General features: G+C 49.7%; 1 long non-coding RNA gene across 1 annotated transcript; it reads left to right on the top strand.

The window, feature by feature from the left end:
* The first annotated feature begins 259 nt into the window (after positions 1 to 259).
* On the top strand, positions 260 to 934 carry LOC131547399 (uncharacterized). Its single transcript, XR_009272922.1, has 4 exons — positions 260 to 448; positions 513 to 578; positions 649 to 757; positions 824 to 934. It is a non-coding gene; the product is annotated as an uncharacterized LOC131547399 (long non-coding RNA).
* The last annotated feature ends 21,583 nt before the right edge of the window (positions 935 to 22,517 follow it).

Below are 22,517 nucleotides of genomic sequence, written 5' to 3'. Positions count from 1 at the left end.
TTTTCTTAATAATTATTTTCAGTTCTAAATGCCTCACAAATCTTACTTCCTTTGTCAGAATTAGCTAATTTTCAATCTGAGCTAGAAAAGGTGTTATGCACAACAAGCTTCTGTATTCTGTAAAACAGGTCACGTCACTTCTGTTTCGAGCCTATGTGCTTCATTAAATATGGAACTGTTCTACTCAAGATGGCTTCAAAGGAGATCCATGCTGATAAGTTTTTATTTGGATAATAATGCTGAATATAAAGCTGTAGTATGCAGTATTGCATGTGTGGCAGGGTTAGTGTTATCTGTTTTTGGCCCGGTTGGGATCTGATTGGTGGACCAATGAGATGTAAGTAGCCCTACTACTTAAGGACTCTTATTTTGAGGGGTAGTGTGGTGTCTGGTTGATTCTGAGCTCTCCTCTTCCTGACATTCCCCTTTCCGCTCCTCACTGCGTCAGGTAGGGTAAGACCCAAATTGACTATTGCTGTGAATGGAGCGAAGTTAATCCGCACTATTTATAGTCTGATTTTAGAGTGGGGCTGGTGGCATCGATATTGCGGCAAGTTTGTGGCGGAGTGCGCTTACAGGTATGTTTCGTGCTCGTATTAAATTTTTCGGTCGCTTGTGATGGTGGTATTTATTTTGTGTTGCTCTCAGTAATGGTGACACAAGCGGATGCGTGAGTGCTGTCTGGTACGTTGAGTCACAACACTTGTTGGAGTAACCATATAGCTTTGCGCTGGTCTTCGTTCAACCCTAACCATAAGTACGTTTTGTTTCTCTTTTCTGCAAATGGGACTTGGATTTAGTTTAACATTTGTTCTTGTTAAAGGTAAGAGGGGGAATGGAACATCACCGTCTCTAAGTTGATCTTTTGGTGAAGATACTACCTGTGACGCCGCTGCTGTTTTGCTTAGGGCATTTTTCTTTTTGTTGAGTACAGACCTGTTGTAAGTCATTGCTTACGGCTTCGCTGTTTGGCGGGTCGTTTGGGCCGATCTCTGTGCCTTTGCCAGGCCATCTATCTGTTTTATTTTGATTTAGTTTCTTTTAGTATAATTTTGTTTACGCATCGCGCTGTGGTTTTTCTTTTTTGTACTTTGGGTTTCATTTATAACAGAGTTAACTTTTATATTATTTCTTTTTTTTTTGTTTTGTGCTATTTGTGGTTGTTCTGCAGCTTCATAATTGTTCCTTTACATTTCCGTGTCATGTATTGTATTACGTCATCGTAAAGAATCCATATTCTTTACTTCATTTGTTTAGTAATTCTGGTGTCATTCAGGCACTGTGATTTTGCTCTCACTGCATTTGGTGCCCTTAGGAGGCTGGCGTACTGGAGTCCCTACAACTAGTGTCTGTAAATTTAGTTTGATTGTTTTTCATTTTTTTATAATTTTCTTTTCGTAATTTTTGGTTAATGGTTTTTCATTTCTGTGTCCAGGAGCCAGTGAGGACTCGGTGTGGAGCAGGGGAGGCTAGCCGCTTTCCTTCCATGGTGTCTCACGGGTGTTGTGTGTGTGTGTGTGTTGGTACAATTTGCTTTACTGTGTGTGTGTGTGTGAGGTGCTTGCTGTGGTGTGAATTTAGGTGGGTTTGGATGACCTCCCGAGTTGCAGCCGGCCTGCCCTGTTCCCACTAAGCCTGGCCCTGGAGTTATTTTACTAATCTGGTGGTGTGTTTCTGGAGAGACAGAATTTTATTGATATTATTATAATAAAGTGTATTTATGTATTGACACTCACGTCTCACTAGATCTTATTTCCTTGCCTTCAATTGGTAAAACGTACCTGTGTCCTTACTGGGAGTATTTCCCTGGCGCTCCACCAGGGTGGCGTAGTCGGATTAAATTAATTGTGATTTTTGGGGTCTTTTAGACCTATGTGAGTGCCACACATGATTATATTGTGGCATTGAGCAGAGAAAGGGAGACCTCTGTCGCTTCACTCATATTCTTCCAGCTCAGCTTCCAGTCTGTGCATTGCTTGGAGCTCAATAATGCTTTGCTTTCTTTTGGAACTGTCTGTCGATGAAGACAATTATCATTGAGTGAACTACTTTATTACTGAAACTGTTTAAGTAAATTGAGTAATAACATATTTTTCTGTGACTTAAGTGATTTAAACATGAAGTACCACATTCATTTTTTTTTAGGCCTAATGTATTTTATTTTATTAAAAGTAATGTAGGCCTATATTATTTACTGTTAATCCAAGAATAAGCAGATCCAAACACAGTTGTGTGTTTATGAGGAAGGTGAAATATGTTAAATGCTTCTTCATTCCTTTTTGTTTTGTGACCACACAATTTTCAGTAGGACTCTCCTGTGTGTCTCCTGTTGGTAATGTAGCATTACTGCAGCTCAGTGTTTGTTATGGCGCCACCTTGTGTTTTCCTGCAGTAAGAACTTAAGAGCTGCTGAAGTCTGGTCTGACTATAATGTCAGTCACAACAACAATATGCCAAATATAATTGTCTAAATTTCTGCACATTCACATTTGGTAATCAGTTCCCTTTCAGTTGGTCACTACAAGTCACGTCAGTGACCGATGAATTGGGATCTCACCAGAGAGACCAATCCACTTCGAGTGTAACTAAACAAGTCAATGGACATTGGAATGCGGATTCCGCATCTGGCTGCCACACCCCTCAGCGTGGGTATAAGAGGCAGCAGGTGCACCGCATTAATTCATCCTTTCGCTTCGGAGCCGAGCAGTGGTGCATCACTACTGCTCTCTACTTCGGTGTTGCAGAGAGAACGAGTGAGTGCAGGCATTACAGCAACAGCAGCGGTGGTCATGGTCTTGCGGCTTCAACAAAGATCGTGCAGACAGCCACACCAGGAGTGTGCGGTGGCCAGCTCCCCTGCATGCTTCAGCACTAAAAGAGCAATTTCTCTAAAAGAGCAACACGGGTGATCACGTCTTTTTAAAGATGTCTTATCATCAGTGCGTTTCTTGGCGTGGTCATTTCCTGGCGCCTCAGGATGGTCACGATTGCTGCCTCACGTGTCTGGGCATTAAGCACGCTGAGGAAGCTTTCGATCCAGCGTTCGTCCCGGCACCCAGGGCGGCGCTGCGTCCAGTGGAGTCAGAGGTGATTTGAGGATCACGGTGAGGGCTTCCCCAAAGGGAGTTCCTCACCCCTCATGCACTCCGGCCGGTGGAGCTGCCGTTGGAGTGGGCTGGGCCCTCTGCAAGACATAGGGCACCACTTGTTTCTTTCGGTGCCCCCTCTGACGACCAGATGTCGATCGCTGCATCGGAAGACGAGACCTCTCTCTCCAGGGATGACGACTTTGCTACATTGCCCCTTTCAGGTGTGGTAGCATTGTCCGAGCCAGACCCAGAAATGACGGCTATGTTTTCCCGGGCCGCCGAGAATGTCGGGCTCGTGTGGAATCCTCCACAGCGTCCCAATCCTTCGAGGCTGGACGAATGATTTCTCGGTGGGGGTCGGTTTGGTTCTCAGCGCCCACCTCCAGTGCCATTCTTTCTGGAGATGCATGGGGAGCTCACTAGATCGTGGAAGGCACCTTTTACTGCCCGAAAACAAATCTTGTGGCTCCTCCGCCCTCACCACCCTCTATGGTGGGGCCGCTTTGGGATACACAGGCATCCCCTCGGTGGAGCAGTCTGTGGTCATGCAACTGTGTCCAACAGGTGCTACTACTGTGCGGTGTGAGCCGTGTCTCCCCTCACGGGCCTGTAAGTGTTCGTCAGGCCTAACTGGCAGTGCTTGCAGAACTTGTGGGGATGCGGCTTCTGCCCTCCACGCCATGGCGTTACTGCAGGTCCACCAGGCCAAAGCCCTGAAAGACCTGCACGAGGGTGGCCACGACCTGGCGGTTCTACATGAACTGCATGCTGTGACAGACCTCGCGATTTGAGCGACGAAGGTGACTGCACGGTTTCTGGGTCGTGCGATGGCCACGTTAGTGGTCCAGGAGCGCCATCTCTGGCTGTGTCTAGCTGACATGAAGGAGCAGGAGAAGGTACAGTTCCTGAATGCTCCCGTGTCGCAGACCGACCTTTTCAGGGGCGCTGTTGAGAGCTTTGCCCAGCAGTTCTCAGCAGCACAGAAGCAGACTGAGGCAATCAAACACATCATGCACCGGAGGAAACTTGCTGCTTCCACCCTGGTTGCAGCCCCTCAGCCTGCTCGTCGCTGTGGGCACCCCCCTGCGGCCGCCCCCGCTCCCACAGCAGCCTTCCACCAGGCAGTGTCGTGGAGCTGGTCGCAGGCAGGACACCCAGCCCGCCCAGGCCCCCGCCAAACTTGGCGGCAAGAGCAAGTGCAAGAGGCCCTGAGACGGGCGAACCAGAGATGGAAGAGACTGCTCATTGGGAGATGGTGACCGCATCACTCCCTCCCCCGGAGGAGGGACGGGTGGAGAATCTTTTGTTTCGGGCATATCAGTACAAGGTCCTGCCCTCCGGGCTGTCCCTATCGCCTCGCGTCTTCACAAAAATCACGGAGGTGGCCCTTGTTCCCTTGAGAGAACTGGGTGTGCGCATCCTCAACTATCTCGACGACTGGCTCATACTCGCACAGTCTCGCATAAGTCTTCGGGTCAACTGGGAAAAGAGCAAACGCGTGCCAACGCAGAGGATCACTTTTCTCGGCATGGAGTTGAACTCGGTCAACCAGACAGCATGCCTCACCCAGGAACGTGCTCAGTTGGTACTGAACTGCCTCAAGACTTTATCAGGCAGGACGGCGGTCCCACTGAAACTCTTTCAGAGGCTCCTGGGGCATATGGCTGCAGCTGCGGTGATAGTTCTGCTCGGTTGGCTCCATATGAGACTGCTTCAGCACTGGCTCCATGGCCAAGTCCCGAGGTGGGCGTGGCTCACCGGGTTCAGATTACACCAGCCTGCCGCAGAACCTTCAGCCCGTGGACAGATCCCTCATTCCTTCAGGCAGGAGTGCCCCTGGAGCAGGTATTCACTGATGCCTCGGCCACCGGCTGGGGAGCCACGTACAACGGGCACGCAGTGTCAAGGGTATGGACGGGTCCTCAACTGCGTTGGCATATCAATTGCCTCGAGTTGCAGTACACTTTGTCCTGAGTCACCTCAGAGGGCGCCTTCGTGGGAGGGACGTTCTGGTCCGCACGGACAACACTGCGACCGTTGCGTACATCAACCGGCAAGGCAGTTTACGCTCCTGTCGCATGTCGCAACTCGCCCGGCACCTCCTCCTTTGGAGTCAGAAGCATCTGAGGTCCCTTCGTGCCATCCACATTCCAGGAGTGTTCAATCAGGCAGCCGACGAGCTATCTCAAGCGGCGAAACGCAGAAAGCACATGAAGCACATGGAAATAAAAAGACGATTTTACTTATAAATGTGAAAAAGGACAGAACATCACATTAGGCTATGTAATTTTTGTTTACCTGCAACGTCTCTTCAAAGGAACATCTAACCTTGAAGAAGCATCTTAAAGTAAGTTGTTCTCTTTTTTGGATTTTTTGGATCCAAGATGGCAGCGCGATCAGACGCAGCGGCTGCTCCAGGTCCCAAAGACGGTGCTTTTTTGTCTTTTAATGTCGTCTGTTCGTCTCCAAATAGTGTAAATTTACCGCTAGTTCATAAGGAAATCACTCCTAAACTCATATATGTTCGCCAAAGACTTATGGATATCGGCAACGCATACAAAGACCAACTCTCGCCGGCGGCTACTGAGAAGCTACGAGGCCTCTGTTTACTGCTGAAGCCGGACCTCGAGACCGCGGCCTCGCCTACTGTCGCTACCCGCACAAGGCGGCGTCAAGCGGTGTGAGAGAGACGGAAGCGCGGTAAGCGGAGGTATCTGAGCTAGGCTGAGGGAAAACCCCACAAGACCGGCTCTTCCAACACTCATGCTCTCAAACGTTTGCTCTCTGGAAAACAAACTGGACTTAATTCAACTCAGTCAATCTACACAGCATGAGACAAGGGATTGTTGTGTGTTTGTTTTCACTGAAACATGGCTGAACGACAACATCCCGGACTCCGCCATTCAGCAGCACGGACTAACTTGCTACCGCGGACAGAGATTCATCACTGTCTGGTAAGACTCGCGGCGGTGGCTTGTGTGTATGTCAACAAAGAATGGTGTAACAATGCTGGGGTAGTGACAAAACACTGTTCATCGCTGGTGGAGTTTATGTTTGTGAAGTGTCGACCGTTCTATCTGCCGCAGGAGTTCACGGCCATTGTTGTTGTCGCGGTATACATCCCCGCGCGCAAACGCAAAGGACGCGTCATGAGCTGTACAGCGCCATCAGCGAACAACAAGCAAATAACCCCGACGGCTTTTTCATCATAGCCGGTGACTTCAACCACGCAAACTTAAAGACAGTTTTGCCAAAGTTCTACCAACATGTGAACTTTGCAACAAGGGGAAATAACACACTGGACTTTGTTTACACAACAGTTAAGAGCGCATACAAAGCTGAACCCCGCCCCCACCTCGGGTACTCGGACCACATCTCTGTTATGCTAATCCCAGCATACAGACCACTTCTGAAACTGGCCAAACCGGTTCATAAACAGATCAAGGTATGGCCAAACAATTGCAGGACTGCTTCCAGGACACAGACTGGAACATGTTCAAAGAGGCGGCCACCTACAACAACCACACAGACCTGCAGGAGTACACTGAAACTGTGACTGCTTACATCCAAAAGTGCACTGATGATGTGACAGTCACCAAGACCATCACCACACGCGCCAACCAGAAGCCATGGATGACAGCAGAGGTTCGTGGGCTGCTAAAGTCCAGAGATGAAGCATTCAGATCAGGAGATAAAGCAGCCCTCAAAACAGCAAGAGCCAATCTGTCCCGCAGCATCAAAAATGCAAAACGGTCATATGCTCAAAAAATCAACAATCACTTCACAGACAGCAGTGACACACGGAGCCTGTGGCAAGCTATTCAGACCATCACAGACTACAAGCCCCCGCCACAGGCCTGTGATGACGACACATCCCTCCCAGATACACTCAACCACTTTTACTCACGGTTTGAAATGCAGAATGACACACCTGCACAAAAACTGCCCACACCTCCCAATGACCAGGCGCTCTGTCTGTCTCCAGCCGACGTAAGGAAGTCCCTATCTAGGATCAACCCACGCAAGGCTGCGGGTCCCGACAACATACCTGGCCGTGTACTGAAAGACTGTGCTGTACAGCTGACAGATGTCCTAACAGATATCTTCAACACCTCGCTGAGCCAGGCAGTCGTCCCCACATGTCTCAAATCCACAACAATCATACCGGTACCAAAGAAATCACCTGTGTCCTGTCTAAATGACTACCGTCCCATAGCACTGACTCAATCATAATGAAGTGCTTTGAGAGGTTAGTCATGCACAACATCAAAACCAGCCTCCCCAACACACTCGATCCGCTCCAGTTTGCATACCGTCCGAACCGCTCTACAGACGATGCAATTTCCTCCACTCTCTACCTGGCTCTTACCCACCTAGAAAATAAAGACTCCTACGTTAGAATGCTGTTTATTGACTTCAGCTCAGCATTCAACACAATAATCCCACAACAGCTCATAAATAAACTCAACCTGCTGGGCCTTAACAATTCCCTCTGCAATTGGATCCTGGACTTTCTAACCGGAAGACCTCAGTCAGTCCGTGTCGGCCACAACACCTCGAGCACTACCACACTGAACACAGGTGCCCCACAAGGCTGTGTGCTCAGCCCGCTGCTCTTCACGCTGCTGACCCACGACTGCACTGCCAAGTCCAGCTCCAACCACATCATCAAGTTCGCTGATGACACAACAGTGGTAGGTCTCATCAGCAACAACGATGAAACGCACTACAGAGAGGAAGTGGCACAGCTGGCTGAATGGTGTGGCACTAACAACCTGTCCCTCAATGTGAGTAAGACAAAGGAGGTTGTGATGGACTTCAGGAGAAACTCCGTTGATCACCCCCCACTGACCATCGACAGCTCGACTGTGGAGAGAGTCAGCAGCACTAAATTCCTGGGGGTGCACATCACAGAGGATCTCACCTGGTCCACCAACACCATGTCACTCTCCAAGAAGGCACAACAGCGCCTACACTTCCTCCGCCGGCTGAAAAGAGCAAGTCTCCTCCACCCATCCTCACCACTTTCTACAGGGGCACCATTGAGAGTGTGCTGACCAGCTGCATCACTGTCTGGTACGGAACTGTACTGCAGCAGACCGCAAGACCCTCCAGCGGACAGTGAACACAGCTGCAAGGATCATCGGTGCCCCTCTCCTCCATCCTGGATATTTTCCTCACACGATGCTCCAGCAAAGCCAACAGTATCGTGAAGGACTCCACACCCTCCCACAGTCTCTTCCAGCTCCTACCATCAGGAAGACGGTACCGAGCATCAGAGCCCGCTCTGCCAGACTGCTCAACAGCTTTTTCCCCAGGCTGTGAGAGCCCTGAACTCAAATCACCCCGCCCCTCTCTGAACCCCCATACAAACCCCCTACCTCCTGTAACATGTAACGTGCAATTCGAAGTGTGCTACACACAGGTGAGTGGGCCTGTACAAACCACCTGTAGTAGCACACTCTCCTCCTCTATTCGCACTAGTCACTTTTCACACACACTGCTGTGTGTACACAAATCCCACAAAAAGAACTCAGTAATATATGTATGTTTACATGCTCATGCACTACAAATCATCCTGCACTGTTCCCCAGCCAGCTGCTTGAACTCAATGTTTCTCCTTGCACATGTACAGTATTTATCTGAAGCATTCGTATAGTTTGTATAGTTTGTATTTTTTAGTTTGTATAGGTACTTTTTATAGATAGTATATTTATAGTCAAAATCTATCAGTAGGATAGTTGTGTATAGGTTTATATTGTCTTACTCCATTGTTGTATGCCTGTATTTATGTAGCACCGAGGTCCTGTGAGGCACGACATTTCGTTCCACTGTATGCCCCCGCATGTAGCGGAATGACAATAAAGCTCAACTTGACTTGACTTGACTCACAGTCTCAGGTTGTACGAGTTCTTGTTTTTCTATATTTATGTATAGTTAAGCAATATCAATCGAGGAAGAAGAGTGCTGTTTAGCCGAATTTTAGCGCGATTGCAAATGTGATGCTGATTTTATGCAATTCATAACAAAACGTTAATATTTAGTGACTTAAAAGAACAGTGGTGTCTGATTTGCGCAAACAAAAATGGTTCCATACAGCCGCTGGTCTATTTACACTAAGCGCAAATCTGGTTGGGATTGACATCATTAGAAAAGACACCTATTTGAGACACGTGGTGATAAGATTTAAGTTTGAATCCGTTTGAACTCATTCAACTCCCGTTCTTCTCCCTTTTCCCATCACATATCTGCAACTGTTTGCAATTACTATCACTTGTTGCAAAGAAAATGCAACTTTTTTCCTACATGGTGTAAATAGAATTTATGGCTATTTGCACTTAATGCAAATAACCACTGCCTTCAAAATAAGTCCACATCAGAATAGTTGTGCATCTGCGAGCAACATTTGGTTCCTGAATGAAGCCGCGTTTTGAACGAATCAGCTGAGATCATCAAAGTTAATATGCCATTCACCTTAAGTATTCCAAAGTATTTAGATTAAGTTACTAAAATTAAGTAATCTAACGAAATACGTTACAAAATACTTTTTAAAGCATGTATTTTGTAATCTGTAACGAAATACATTTTAAAAGTAACCTTCCTAGCAGTGGCGTAACTTGGTAATGATGGGCCCCAGTGCAGGTTATAACGACGGGCCCCCTGGGCTGTATGGTTATGAAGCACATACAAACACAGCGCTCCTGTCTAGAAGGGAACCCATATAAGCGAATTTGTGCCTAACCTAATTAATTTAGACCAACTAAAATCAGTATCTTATCTGTTTCTTATAATAAATTGAACAGTTCTCTTTGCGTGCGTCTCTCTCCAACATACACACAGGAATCACGGCAACCGCATTCCTCTCCTAGAGGCAAGAGAGCACGACCATCTCGAGGCACACATGGTCGGATGTACCAAAAGAAAGAAACATACATCTCCATTCTATAAAAAATTTGTTGGTCTATGTTAAATAACAGGCGGTCTATCGCTGTGTTATGGCAAGCGCTCGTTGCCGCTGTTATTAGTTCTCTCTTGGCGCTCGTGCACAATGCGCATCTTCACACAGACGATCGAGCGCTTTGTTCTGGTAAAAGCACGAAACAAAATGCACACAAACTACTGTCTGTAGTTTCGCCACTGCTTCCTAGCCCTGGTAACTGAACACCATTTTGCAAATTAACCACGAATGGGTCATTTTGTATCTCTGAAAGAGAGTCATAATTTCCCATCCTCAACTCTCTGATTCTTTTATTATCAGTTACATTTGCATCCTAAAGCTCCAGCCTCAAACCTCGCATGTCACATGATCAAACGTCATAATGTTTGATCATGTGACTAAAGAGAAGCATAAATTACCTGTTTTACCATACAAAATGATTGTGAGAAGATGTATAACAGCAAAAAAAAATCTACTTCATCAGGTAGAGGCAAAGAAATTAGGCCAAAATAAAATGTTTAAATATTGAATGCCATTCTTTAGCATGAAAATAGTCTCAGCCTCAGACATCATGCCCACGGATTTCTGCCATCAGTCTGAAAGTCTGGCTACATGAGACTATGAAAATGACTGACATACATCTTCCAGTATTGAGATGCTCATCTGATGAGTGTCAGACACTCTACGGTCTTGAGAATAAAAGATCATGTTCATGAAACTGTGTGAAGACTGTAGACCTGACGAAGACAAAGATAAATCAATGAAAAACAAACAACAGGGATTTTAGCTCCTGTTCATATATCTGCTGTGCTCATGATCATGTATATTTATAGCTGTTGTAATTTGTAATTAGATGGAACAAAAGTGATTTCATAGTAGTAGTTTGATTGCACAACATGTTTCCATCAAGAAGTGTGTCAGTGATATTTGTTGGGGGCCGGTGACAGACATGATGTGGTGAACGTGATGGAGGAGTGTAGGTGTGTGTCGAGTTCAACTGACTTACACAGGCTGTTATTGTGTATTTGTCACAGTCTGAGATCATCTTCACCTATGCAGATTATGCACAAATAGAAAGAAAATATTTTGCTAGAACTTAAACTTCTAAATCAAGAGGAGATGTATGTGTTCAATAATAAGCTGTGCTGTGGTCAATATGCTTACATCTTCTGAACCAGAGTTGTTTTCTGCCTCAGTGTCCTGTTAAAATGATAATGAATTTGGAGAAGAACAGAATGCAGCTCATTTCATGAGAAAAGCAGTGGCTGATCACTGTTTATGTAGTATGTGTGGATGTCTGTTAAAAGTAGGGCCTCCTTTAGTCCTTTAAAATCTCTTTAGACTCTTTAGCCAGAGCTAAAGTCAAGTTCCTCCGATACCCCCAGCTCTATTTACTGGACCTTCAGATGTGACTGCTATTAGTAATGTTCCTATGTCTGTACCCCAGACAACATTTTGCCCTCCAATAGTGAATCCACCTGTAAATTCAACTGTGAGTCAACCAGTATCAGCAGCCTATGTTCAGTCCTCTGTAACAGCAGGACCTTCAAGACTAGGTCTAATTGAAAGACCTTCTTTTCCATGTTTTAAAAGTAATGATCCTCAAGAATTTGCTATGCTAAATATGGCGTTAAAGAGTTTACTGCCCTCAGAAGAAACAGAGCAGTATAAACATCATATCCTTTTGGATCATCTGAAGCTGGATGCTGCTCGCCATTTAGCTCTAGCATAGATTTAGCATCATTTAGTATTGAGGGAGATTGCTTCCATTCAAGGTCTGCCAGTTATTCGTTCTGGGGATTCCATTGGATTCAGTCAGTTTGCACTACGAGTCCAGGCTTTAATAGGCATGCTTCAATCATGGGGACAGGATGAAGGTGCAAATGAATTGGCATGTGCCTCTCATGTTCACCAACTTTTAAGTAAACTTCCAGCGCATCATGTTTCCAGTTTTGCTAGGCATGCCCGAACTGTTAATCCAAATGTTCCTTATAATTTGGTGGATTTTGCCAAATGGCTGGAGGAGGAAGCAGAATGTCAAAGTTTAGTAGTTCAAATATCTGACCAAAGGGGGGGCAGCAAAGCTACCTGTTACGTTGACCTAGTTTCCTTAGTTCCCTTAGTTATGAACAAATATGTCTGGAGCTGTGACAAACACCTTGTGCACAGCTATGGCATATGACACAGTGCCGCCCACATGGCTATTGCTCCTATAACAGCTCATTTTTATCAGTTCTTTTGTCTTTATATTCGTTATATTTCTCACAGATTTCTGCACGTTCTAAATCACATACAGATAAAGTTGCACAGTAAAGATTACATTCATATGAATGCATTAGTGAGAGCGATTGCGTGTGTGAATTAATTCTACCTGGCAGCTACTCTCTACTAGTAATGAAGCTGTGGGATTTAGTTAATAAGAAATATATGCTTGAACCTTTCAGTTTCTAAGCTATTTTACTGAGAAATCGCAGAACAGTGTTGACAATACATTTCCGCGGTGAACGATTCTGCGCACACGCTATCTGTGCGTGATGTACGCGCTACTGTCTGAAGCCTATGTGTGTGCGTTACAGAGCAGCAGCGCATTATATTAGAATGGCGATTAACTGACCTGTACTATAAGCTGTTTAATGTGCATTCTCCCATTCAATTTCGAGCATCCAGTAATATAATCATATAATCGTGGAGCGATTTATGAGCAAAAAATTCAAAAGCTTGTGGAATCTGGCTATGTAAAGAAATTAAGCCCAAGAGAAATCGCTCTCACTGATGAGGCCTGGTATGTACCTCATCATTTAGTTAAACATAATAGGAAACACCGTTTAGTCTTTGATTGTTCTTACCAATACAATGGTGAAAGTCTGAATTCCTATTTGTTACCTGGTCTTATCTTGAGCCCATCTCTTCTTGGAGTGCTTCTTCGTGTTAGAGAACACCAAATTGCAATCAGCGGTGACATACCAAGTGTTCCACCAAGTTTGGTTATTGCCTTCGTATAGGCCTTTGTTACGTTTTCTGTGGAGAAACTTGATTAAAGATGCCCCAGTTGAGGTATATGAATGACAAGTTTTACCGTTTGGTACTACATCAAGTCCCTGCTGTGCTATTTATGCTCTTCAAAGACATGCTCAAGGTCAATCAGCCACCTATCCCGAAGTTCAAGATTCAGTCCTTACTTCATTTTATGTAGACAATTGTTTGCTAAGCTTCCCTACTGTCAAGGAGGCCAAGGAAATGATTACTAAACTGCGTTCTGTTTTGATTAAAGGTGGATTTGAGATCAGACAATGGATCGGTAATCACGCTTCTGTGATTGATCACTTACCAAAAGAAGCATGTTCCCAGCAAACTGATTTATGGTTGAGCCATGATTGCAATGATCCATGTGAGGGAACGCTTGGACTGAGCTGGCATTGTAAGCAGGATATTTTGGGGTTTAAACATCGTCCTGTGGAATATCAGTGTCACGGGTCAGGGTGCTTTCCCGGCTCCTCTTGCTGTCTGTGTTGTCCTGTCATGTTCGGCAGCTCGCGGTCGGGGCAATCAGCGCTGATGGTGCAGCGGGAGTGCTCGGATCACGAGCTGACTCTTCCCCACCTGTCGCTCATTCCCCCACTCCCTTATATGTTCCCACTTTCCTGCTCTGCGTTGTGAGTAGATTGTTTTGTCCTGGCTAGTATTCTGTGTGCATCACGTTGCTTTCTCTGACCTCTTGTTCCCTTGCTGCAGGACTAGTAACACGGAGATCCAGCAGCTTGTATGGTCCGCAGACGCTGCTGGCCAGCTCTGGAATCTCCGCTTCCTTAAGCAGCTGTTAATTATTGTTTATGTTATTTTGTGTTTTGGTGACGAGGAATAAAGTTTCTACGTTCTCTACTCTGCATCTGAGTCCTCTTTCACCCACTCCTGACAGAATCTACTCACCAATTATGGATTCAGCAGAGGAAACGGAGTTGCGCCGAGCCCTCTCGCAGCAGGGCATTCTACTGGGTCGGCAGCAGGAAGAACTTGAGGCTTCTCGTCGCGCCTATGCTGAAGTTTCACTCCAGCTGAATCAGCTGGCGGAACGGCTGGACCAGCTACATGTCACCTCTTCTGCAGCTCGATCGGTCGCACCCGCTCCTGGCCCGGAAGGAGCAGCTCGCCATGCAGAACCGCTGCTTAATCCGCCCGCTCCTTACTCGGGTGAGCCCAACTCATGTCGGTCATTTCTGTCCCAGTGCTCGCTATTTTTGCTCTCCAACCTTCCTGTTTTCCCACGGAGGTATCCAGGGTAGCGATGTAATCACGCCTTGGTGGGCCAAGCGAGAGTGGGGCACGCCATGTGGGATGGCGAGCAGACCTGCTGTGAATCCTTTGACGCTGCTCGGAGGAGTTACGCAAGGTCTTCGATCACCGGCTCGGGAATTGAGGCGGCACGAGCCTGGTCAGTGCTTCAGCAGGGCGAGCAGTCCGTGTCCGTTTACTCCATTGAGTTCGCACTCTCGCCGCATCCCGCGGCTGGAATGAGAAGGCACTCTGGGATCACTTCCTCCACGGCCTGGCGGATAACGTGAAGGGCGAGATATATTCCCTCGATGCCAGCGGGCTTAGACGGATTGATCGACCTCGCTATTCGAGTCGACGACCGGATTGCCCTCCGTTCCCGGTATCGAAGGGGAGTTCCCCGAGCGCGTCACGGGCGCCGAGTTGGTGACTACCTGCGATACTATGCCTCAACGCGCGTCCTCCCGGAGGAGGAGCCTATGCAGATCGGAAGAGCACGGTTAACTGCTGGGGAGCGACGCCGTCGCTGGCCAATCAGCTGTGTCTCTACTGCGGGAGGCGGGCATATGGCAGCTGCGTGCCCTGTAGCGGGACGACGCTCATCACGCAAGGAGGAGCATATGGTGAGCGTTACTATGACTCGACTGCCATCTGGTGGTCGTGCCGAGTTTCTAGCTTCACTGCGGTTCGGTGGAACTGCTTTCCAGGTCTCGGCGTTAATCGACTCTGGAGCGGAAGGCGATTTTATGGATTCTGGATTGGCCACGCGCCTGGGGATTTCGTCCGTTGCCCTGGCCGAACCTATTTCGGCTAGGACTCTTTGTGGCACCCTACTTACTAATATCACTCATATCACTAATTATGTTACATTAACTCTGTCTGGTAATCATGCTGAGGAGATCCGATTCCTCCTTATTCACTCGCCCACCGCTCCAGTGGTGTTAGGTCACACCTGGTTGGTTAAACATAACCCTCACATTGATTGGGCTCGCAGTTCCGTGTTGGCTTGGAGCCCTTTCTGTTTAGCCCAATGTTTGGGTGCTGCTTTTTCCCCGGTTATGTCCCGTTCTGTGTTACAGGAGCCGGTGAGCCTGGCGGGTGTACCGGAGGCTTACCATGACTTGAGGGCGATGTTCAGTAGGTCCCGAGCTTCATCTCTGCCGCCGCACCGCCCGTATGACTGTGCGATTAACCTGTTGCCTGGCACTTCCCCACCTAGGGGGCGCCTCTACTCTCTGTCCGGCCCAGAGAGGGAGGCCATGGAGAGGTATATTCATGATTCTCTGGTAGCAGGCATTATACGTCCCTCTTCCTCTCCGGCTGGGGCGGGGTTCTTCTTCGTGGAGAAGGATGGTTTGTTGCGTCCCTGTATAGACTATCGGGGGTTGAATGATATCACGGTAAAGAATCGTTATCCTTTGCCGTTGATGTCATCGGCCTTTGAGCTCTTGCAGGGGGCAACCATCTTTACGAAGTTGGACCTCCGCAGTGCTTATCACCTGGTTCGGATTAGGGAGGGGGACGAATGGAAGACTGCCTTTAACACCCATTCTGGGCATTTTGAATACCTGGTCATGCCGTTTGGCCTTTCAAACTCCCCGGCGGTCTTCCAGGCACTCGTCAACGACGTGCTCAGAGACATGGTTGATCGATTTGTTTTTGTGTACATCGACGACATCCTGATCTTCTCCCAGAACGAGCGCGATCATGTCCAGCACGTCAGGCGAGTGCTCCAGCGGCTGCTGGAGAATCGTTTATTCGCCAAGGTGGAGAAGTGTGAGTTTCACGCACGGTCGGTTCCGTTCCTGGGGTTTATTCTCTCGCCTGAAGGTATCCGAATGGATCTTGCCCAGGTAAAGCGGTTGTTGATTGGCCCACCCCAGATAGTCGAGAGCGGTCCAGCGTTTCTGGGGTTTGCCAATTTTTACAGGCGGTTCATTCGGAACTTTAGTCAGGTCACCCTTCCTCTGACGAATCTCACCTCCACTAAGAAACGGTTCTGTTGGTCGTCGCAGGCACAAACTGCATTTGATAATTTGAAGAGTCGGTTTATTTCGGCTCCCATTTTAACGACCCCTGACCCGTCCCGGCAGTTCATTGTGGAGGTGGATGCGTCCGAGGTGGGGGTTGGGGCAGTGTTGTCTCAGAGATCACCTTCAGACGAGAAAATACACCCCTGCGCCGTTTTCTCCCATCGTCTAACCCCCACAGAACGGAACTACGACATCGGGAATAGGGAGTTACTAGCTGTCAAGCTGGCGCTGGAGGAGTGGCGTCACTGGTTAGAGGGCGCAGAATTTCCGTTTATCGTTTGGACTGACCATAAAAATCTGGAGTACATCCGCACCGCCAAGAGAATAAATTCTAGGCAGGCTCGCTGGGCATTATTTTTTGGACGTTTCAGGTTTACCATTTCCTATCGCCCTGGCTCTAAGAATGGTAAACCTGATGCGCTGTCGCGGATCTTTGAGGCTGAGGCTAGTCCCACCCCCCCTGTGGCCACGGGTTGTGGCGGCTGTCACCTGGGGAATGGAGTCCAAGGTCCGCACGGCGCTTGGCGACGCTACGGTTCCCGCGGGGTGCCCAGAGAGTCTGCTGTTCGTGCCCGAGTCAGTCCGAACAAGCGTCCTACAGTGGGGCCACTCTTCTAACCTAGCTTGCCACCCTGGAGCGACTCGTACTTATAGGTTAATCAAGCAGCGGTTCTGGTGGCCGTCCATGGCGCGGGATGCTCGACGGTTCGTGTCGGCCTGTCCGATTTGTGCTGTGGGTAAGGGCTCCAATCGACCCCAGCAGGGCTACTCCAGCCGCTGTCAGTCCCTTCGCGACCCTGGTCACACATAGCGATGGACTTTGTCACTGGCTTGCCCCCCTCTAATGGCAAGACAGTAGTCCTCACTGTGGTGGACAGGTTCTTGAAGGCGACACACTTTATTCCCTCCCAAATTACCTTCAGCGAGGGAGACAGCGACTATTGTCTTGGATCACGTGTTCCGTATTCATGGCCTCCCGGTGGACGTGGTTTCTGACAGGGGTCCCCAGTTTGTGTCTAAATTTTGGACAGAGTTCTGTCGACAGCTGGGGCGACTGCGAGCCTATCCTCCGGATATCACCCGCAGACCAACGGTCAGGCTGAGCGTGCCAACCAGGATTTGGAGAGTGTTCTGCGCTGTGTGGCGTCGGCCGAACCGTCATCTTGGAGTTCCAGGTTAACCATGGTCGAGTACGCGCATAACTCCCTCCCTGTGTCGCTCACGGGTTTATCTCCTTCCAGTGCTGTTTAGGCTACCAGCCACCATTATTCCCTCTCAAGAATCCGATGCCGTTGTTCCTTCCGGCGCATGCGTTTATTCAGAGATGCCTCCGTGCATTGGAGGGTCGCCAGAGAAGCCCTCACTCGGACTGGCGAGAGGAACAAGGCGTCGGCGGACCGTCATCGTGCAAGCCCCCACTTTACGTGTGTGGTCAGAAGGTCTGGTTGTCTTCAAGGACATCAACTTCAGACTTCCCTCACGTAAACTGGGACCCAAATTTGTTGGACCGTTTATGATTACCAAGGTGCTCAGTCCGGTGACGGTGCGGCTCAAATTAACCCCACAATTTAAGAAGATTCACCCGGTTTTCCATGTTTCTAAGATCAAACCCGTCTTTCGCTCCCCCTCCAACCCCTGACCTCCGCCCCCCCACCTCCTAGACTCATCGAGGGGTTGCCAGCCTATACGGTGCGGCAGCTCCTCGATGTGAGGCGTAGGGGTAGAGGTCACCAATACCTGGTAGACTGGGAGGGTTATGGTCCGGAGGAGAGATGCTGGATTCCGGCTCGCGACATACTGGACCGCGCTCTCATTGATCAGTTTCATCAGCGTCATGGTGAGTCCTCCGGGGACGCCAGGAGGCGTCCCTGAGGTGGGGGGTACTGTCACGGGTCAGGGTGCTTTCCCGGCTCCTCTTGCTGTCTGTGTTGTCCTGTCATGTTCGGCAGCTCGCGGTCGGGGCAATCAGCGCTGATGGTGCAGCGGGAGTGCTCGGATCACGAGCTGACTCTTCCCCACCTGTCGCTCATTCCCCCACTCCCTTATATGTTCCCACTTTCCTGCTCTGCGTTGTGAGTAGATTGTTTTGTCCTGGCTAGTATTCTGTGTGCATCACGTTGCTTTCTCTGACCTCTTGTTCCCTTGCTGCAGGACTAGTAACACGGAGATCCAGCAGCTTGTATGGTCCGCAGACGCTGCCGGCCAGCTCTGGAATCTCCGCTTCCTTAAGCAGCTGTTAATTATTGTTTATGTTATTTTGTGTTTTGGTGACGAGGAATAAAGTTTCTCTACGTTCTCTACTCTGCATCTGAGTCCTCTTTCACCCACTCCTGACAGAATCTACTCACCAATTATGGATTCAGCAGAGGAAACGGAGTTGCGCCGAGCCCTCTCGCAGCAGGGCATTCTACTGGGTCGGCAGCAGGAAGAACTTGAGGCTTCGTCGCGCCTATGCTGAAGTTTCACTCCAGCTGAATCAGCTGGCGGAACGGCTGGACCAGCTACATGTCACCTCTTCTGCAGCTCGATCGGTCGCACCCGCTCCTGGCCCGGAAGGAGCAGCTCGCCATGCAGAACCGCTGCTTAATCCGCCCGCTCCTTACTCGGGTGAGCCCAACTCATGTCGGTCATTTCTGTCCCAGTGCTCGCTATTTTTGCTCTCCAACCTTCCTGTTTTCCCACGGAGGTATCCAGGGTAGCGATGTAATCACGCCTTGGTGGGCCAAGCGAGAGAGTGGGGCACGGCCATGTGGGATGGCGAGCAGACCTGCTGTGAATCCTTTGACGCTGCTCGGAGGAGTTACGCAAGGTCTTCGATCACCGGCTCGGGAATTGAGGCGGCACGAGCCTGGTCAGTGCTTCAGCAGGGCGAGCAGTCCGTGTCCGTTTACTCCATTGAGTTCCGCACTCTCGCCGCATCCTGCGGCTGGAATGAGAAGGCACTCTGGGATCACTTCCTCCACGGCCTGGCGGATAACGTGAAGGACGAGATATATTCCCTCGATGCCAGCGGGCTTAGACGGATTGATCGACCTCGCTATTCGAGTCGACGACCGGATTGCCCTCCGTTCCCGGTATCGAAGGGGGGGAGTTCCCCGCGAGCGCGTCACGGGCGCCGAGTTGGTGACTACCTGCGATACTATGCCTCAACGCCGCGTCCTCCCGGAGGAGGAGCCTATGCAGATCGGAAGAGCACGGCTAACTGCTGGGGAGCGACGCCGTCGCTTGGCCAATCAGCTGTGTCTCTACTGCGGGGAGGCGGGGCATATGGCAGCTGCGTGCCCTGTAGCGGGACGACGCTCATCACGCAAGGAGGAGCATATGGTGAGCGTTACTATGACTCGACTGCCATCTGGTGGTCGTGCCGAGTTTCTAGCTTCACTGCGGTTCGGTGGAACTGCTTTCCAGGTCTCGGCGTTAATCGACTCTGGAGCGGAAGGCGATTTTATGGATTCTGGATTGGCCACGCGCCTGGGGATTTCGTCCGTTGCCCTGGCCGAACCTATTTCGGCTAGGACTCTTTGTGGCACCCTACTTACTAATATCACTCATATCACTAATTATGTGACATTAACTCTGTCTGGTAATCATGCTGAGGAGATCCGATTCCTCCTTATTCACTCGCCCACCGCTCCAGTGGTGTTGGTCACACCTGGTTGGTTAAACATAACCTCACATTGATTGGGCTCGCAGTTCCGTGTTGGCTTGGAGCCCTTTCTGTTTAGCCCAATGTTTGGGTGCTGCTTTTTCCCGGTTATGTCCCGTTCTGTGTTACAGGAGCCGGTGAGCCTGGCGGGTGTACCGGAGGCTTACCATGACTTGAGGCGATGTTCAGTAGGTCCCGAGCTTCATCTCTGCCGCCGCACCGCCCGTATGACTGTGCGATTAACCTGTTGCCTGGCACTTCCCCACCTAGGGGGCGCCTCTACTCTCTGTCCGGCCCAGAGAGGGAGGCCATGGAGAGGTATATTCATGATTCTCTGGTAGCAGGCATTATACGTCCCTCTTCCTCTCCGGCTGGGGCGGGTTCTTCTTCGTGGAGAAGGATGGTTTGTTGCGCCCCTGTATAGACTATCGGGGTTGAATGATATCACGGTAAAGAATCGTTATCCTTTGCCGTTGATGTCATCGGCCTTGAGCTCTTGCAGGGGCAACCATCTTTACGGTTGGACCTCCGCAGTGCTTATCACCTGGTTCGGATTAGGAGGGGACGAATGGAAGACTGCCTTTAACACCCATTCTGGGCATTTTGAATACCTGGTCATGCCGTTTGGCCTTTCAAACTCCCCGGCGGTCTTCCAGGCACTCGTCAACGACGTGCTCAGAGACATGGTTGATCGATTTGTTTTTGTGTACATCGACGACATCCTGATCTTCTCCCAGAACGAGCGCGATCATGTCCAGCACGTCAGGCGAGTGCTCCAGCGGCTGCTGGAGAATCGCTTATTCGCCAAGGTGGAGAAGTGTGAGTTTCACGCACGGTCGGTTCCGTTCCTGGGGTTTATTCTCTCGCCTGAAGGTATCCGAATGGATCTTGCCCAGGTAAAGCGGTTGCTGATTGGCCCACCCCAGATAGTCGAGAGCGGTCCAGCGTTTTCTGGGGTTTGCCAATTTTACAGGCGGTTCATTCGAACTTTAGTCAGGTCACCCTTCCTCTGACGAATCTCACCTCCACTAAGAAACGGTTCTGTTGGTCGTCGCAGGCACAAACTGCATTTGATAATTTGAAGAGTCGGTTTATTTCGGCTCCCATTTTAACGACCCCTGACCCGTCCCGGCAGTTCATTGTGGAGGTGGATGCGTCCGAGGTGGGGGTTGGGGCAGTGTTGTCTCAGAGATCACCTTCAGACGAGAAAATACACCCCTGCGCCTTTTTCTCCCATCGTCTAACCCCCACAGAACGGAACTACGACATCGGGAATAGGGAGTTACTAGCTGTCAAGCTGGCGCTGGAGGAGTGGCGTCACTGGTTAGAGGGCGCAGAATTTCCGTTTATCGTTTGGACTGACCATAAAATCTGAGTACATCCGCACCGCCAAGAGAATAAATTCTAGGCAGGCTCGCTGGGCATTATTTTTTGACGTTTCAGGTTTACCATTTCCTATCGCCTGGCTCTAAGAATGGTAAACCTGATGCGCTGTCGCGATCTTTGAGGCTGAGGCTAGTCCCACCCCCTGTGGCCACGGGTTGTGGCGGCTGTCACCTGGGGAGTGGAGTCCAAGGTCCGCACGGCGCTTGGCGACGCTACGGTTCCCGCGGGGTGCCCAGAGAGTCTGCTGTTCGTGCCCGAGTCAGTCCGAACAAGCGTCCTACAGTGGGGCCACTCTTCTAACCTAGCTTGCCACCCTGGAGCGACTCGTACTTATAGGTTAATCAAGCAGCGGTTCTGGTGGCCGTCCATGGCGCGGGATGCTCGACGGTTCGTGTCGGCCTGTCCGATTTGTGCTGTGGGTAAGGGCTCCAATCGACCCCCAGCAGGGCTACTCCAGCCGCTGTCAGTCCCTTCGCGACCCTGGTCACACATAGCGATGGACTTTGTCACTGGCTTGCCCCCCTCTAATGGCAAGACAGTAGTCCTCACTGTGGTGGACAGGTTCTTGAAGGCGACACACTTTATTCCCCTCCCCAAATTACCTTCAGCGAGGGAGACAGCGACTATTGTCTTGGATCACGTGTTCCGTATTCATGGCCTCCCGGTGGACGTGGTTTCTGACAGGGGTCCCCAGTTTGTGTCTAAATTTTGGACAGAGTTCTGTCGACAGCTGGGGGCGACTGCGAGCCTATCCTCCGGATATCACCCGCAGACCAACGGTCAGGCTGAGCGTGCCAACCAGGATTTGGAGAGTGTTCTGCGCTGTGTGGCGTCGGCCGAACCGTCATCTTGGAGTTCCAGGTTAACCATGGTCGAGTACGCGCATAACTCCCTCCCTGTGTCGTCTACGGGTTTATCTCCCTTCCAGTGCTGTTTAGGCTACCAGCCACCATTATTCCCCTCTCAAGAATCCGATGCCGTTGTTCCTTCCGGCGCATGCGTTATTCAGAGATGCCTCCGCATTTTGGAGGGTCGCCAGAGAAGCCCTCACTCGGACTGGCGAGAGGAACAAGGCGTCGGCGGACCGTCATCAGACAAGCCCCCACTTTACGTGTGTGGTCAGAAGGTCTGGTTGTCTTCAAGGACATCAACTTCAG

This window comes from Onychostoma macrolepis, chromosome 09, assembly GCF_012432095.1.
Source record: "Onychostoma macrolepis isolate SWU-2019 chromosome 09, ASM1243209v1, whole genome shotgun sequence".
In the NCBI taxonomy this organism is placed as follows: Eukaryota; Metazoa; Chordata; class Actinopteri; order Cypriniformes; family Cyprinidae; genus Onychostoma; species Onychostoma macrolepis.
Note: the sequence above shows the minus strand (reverse complement) of the source record. Positions and strands in the feature narration are given on the sequence as shown.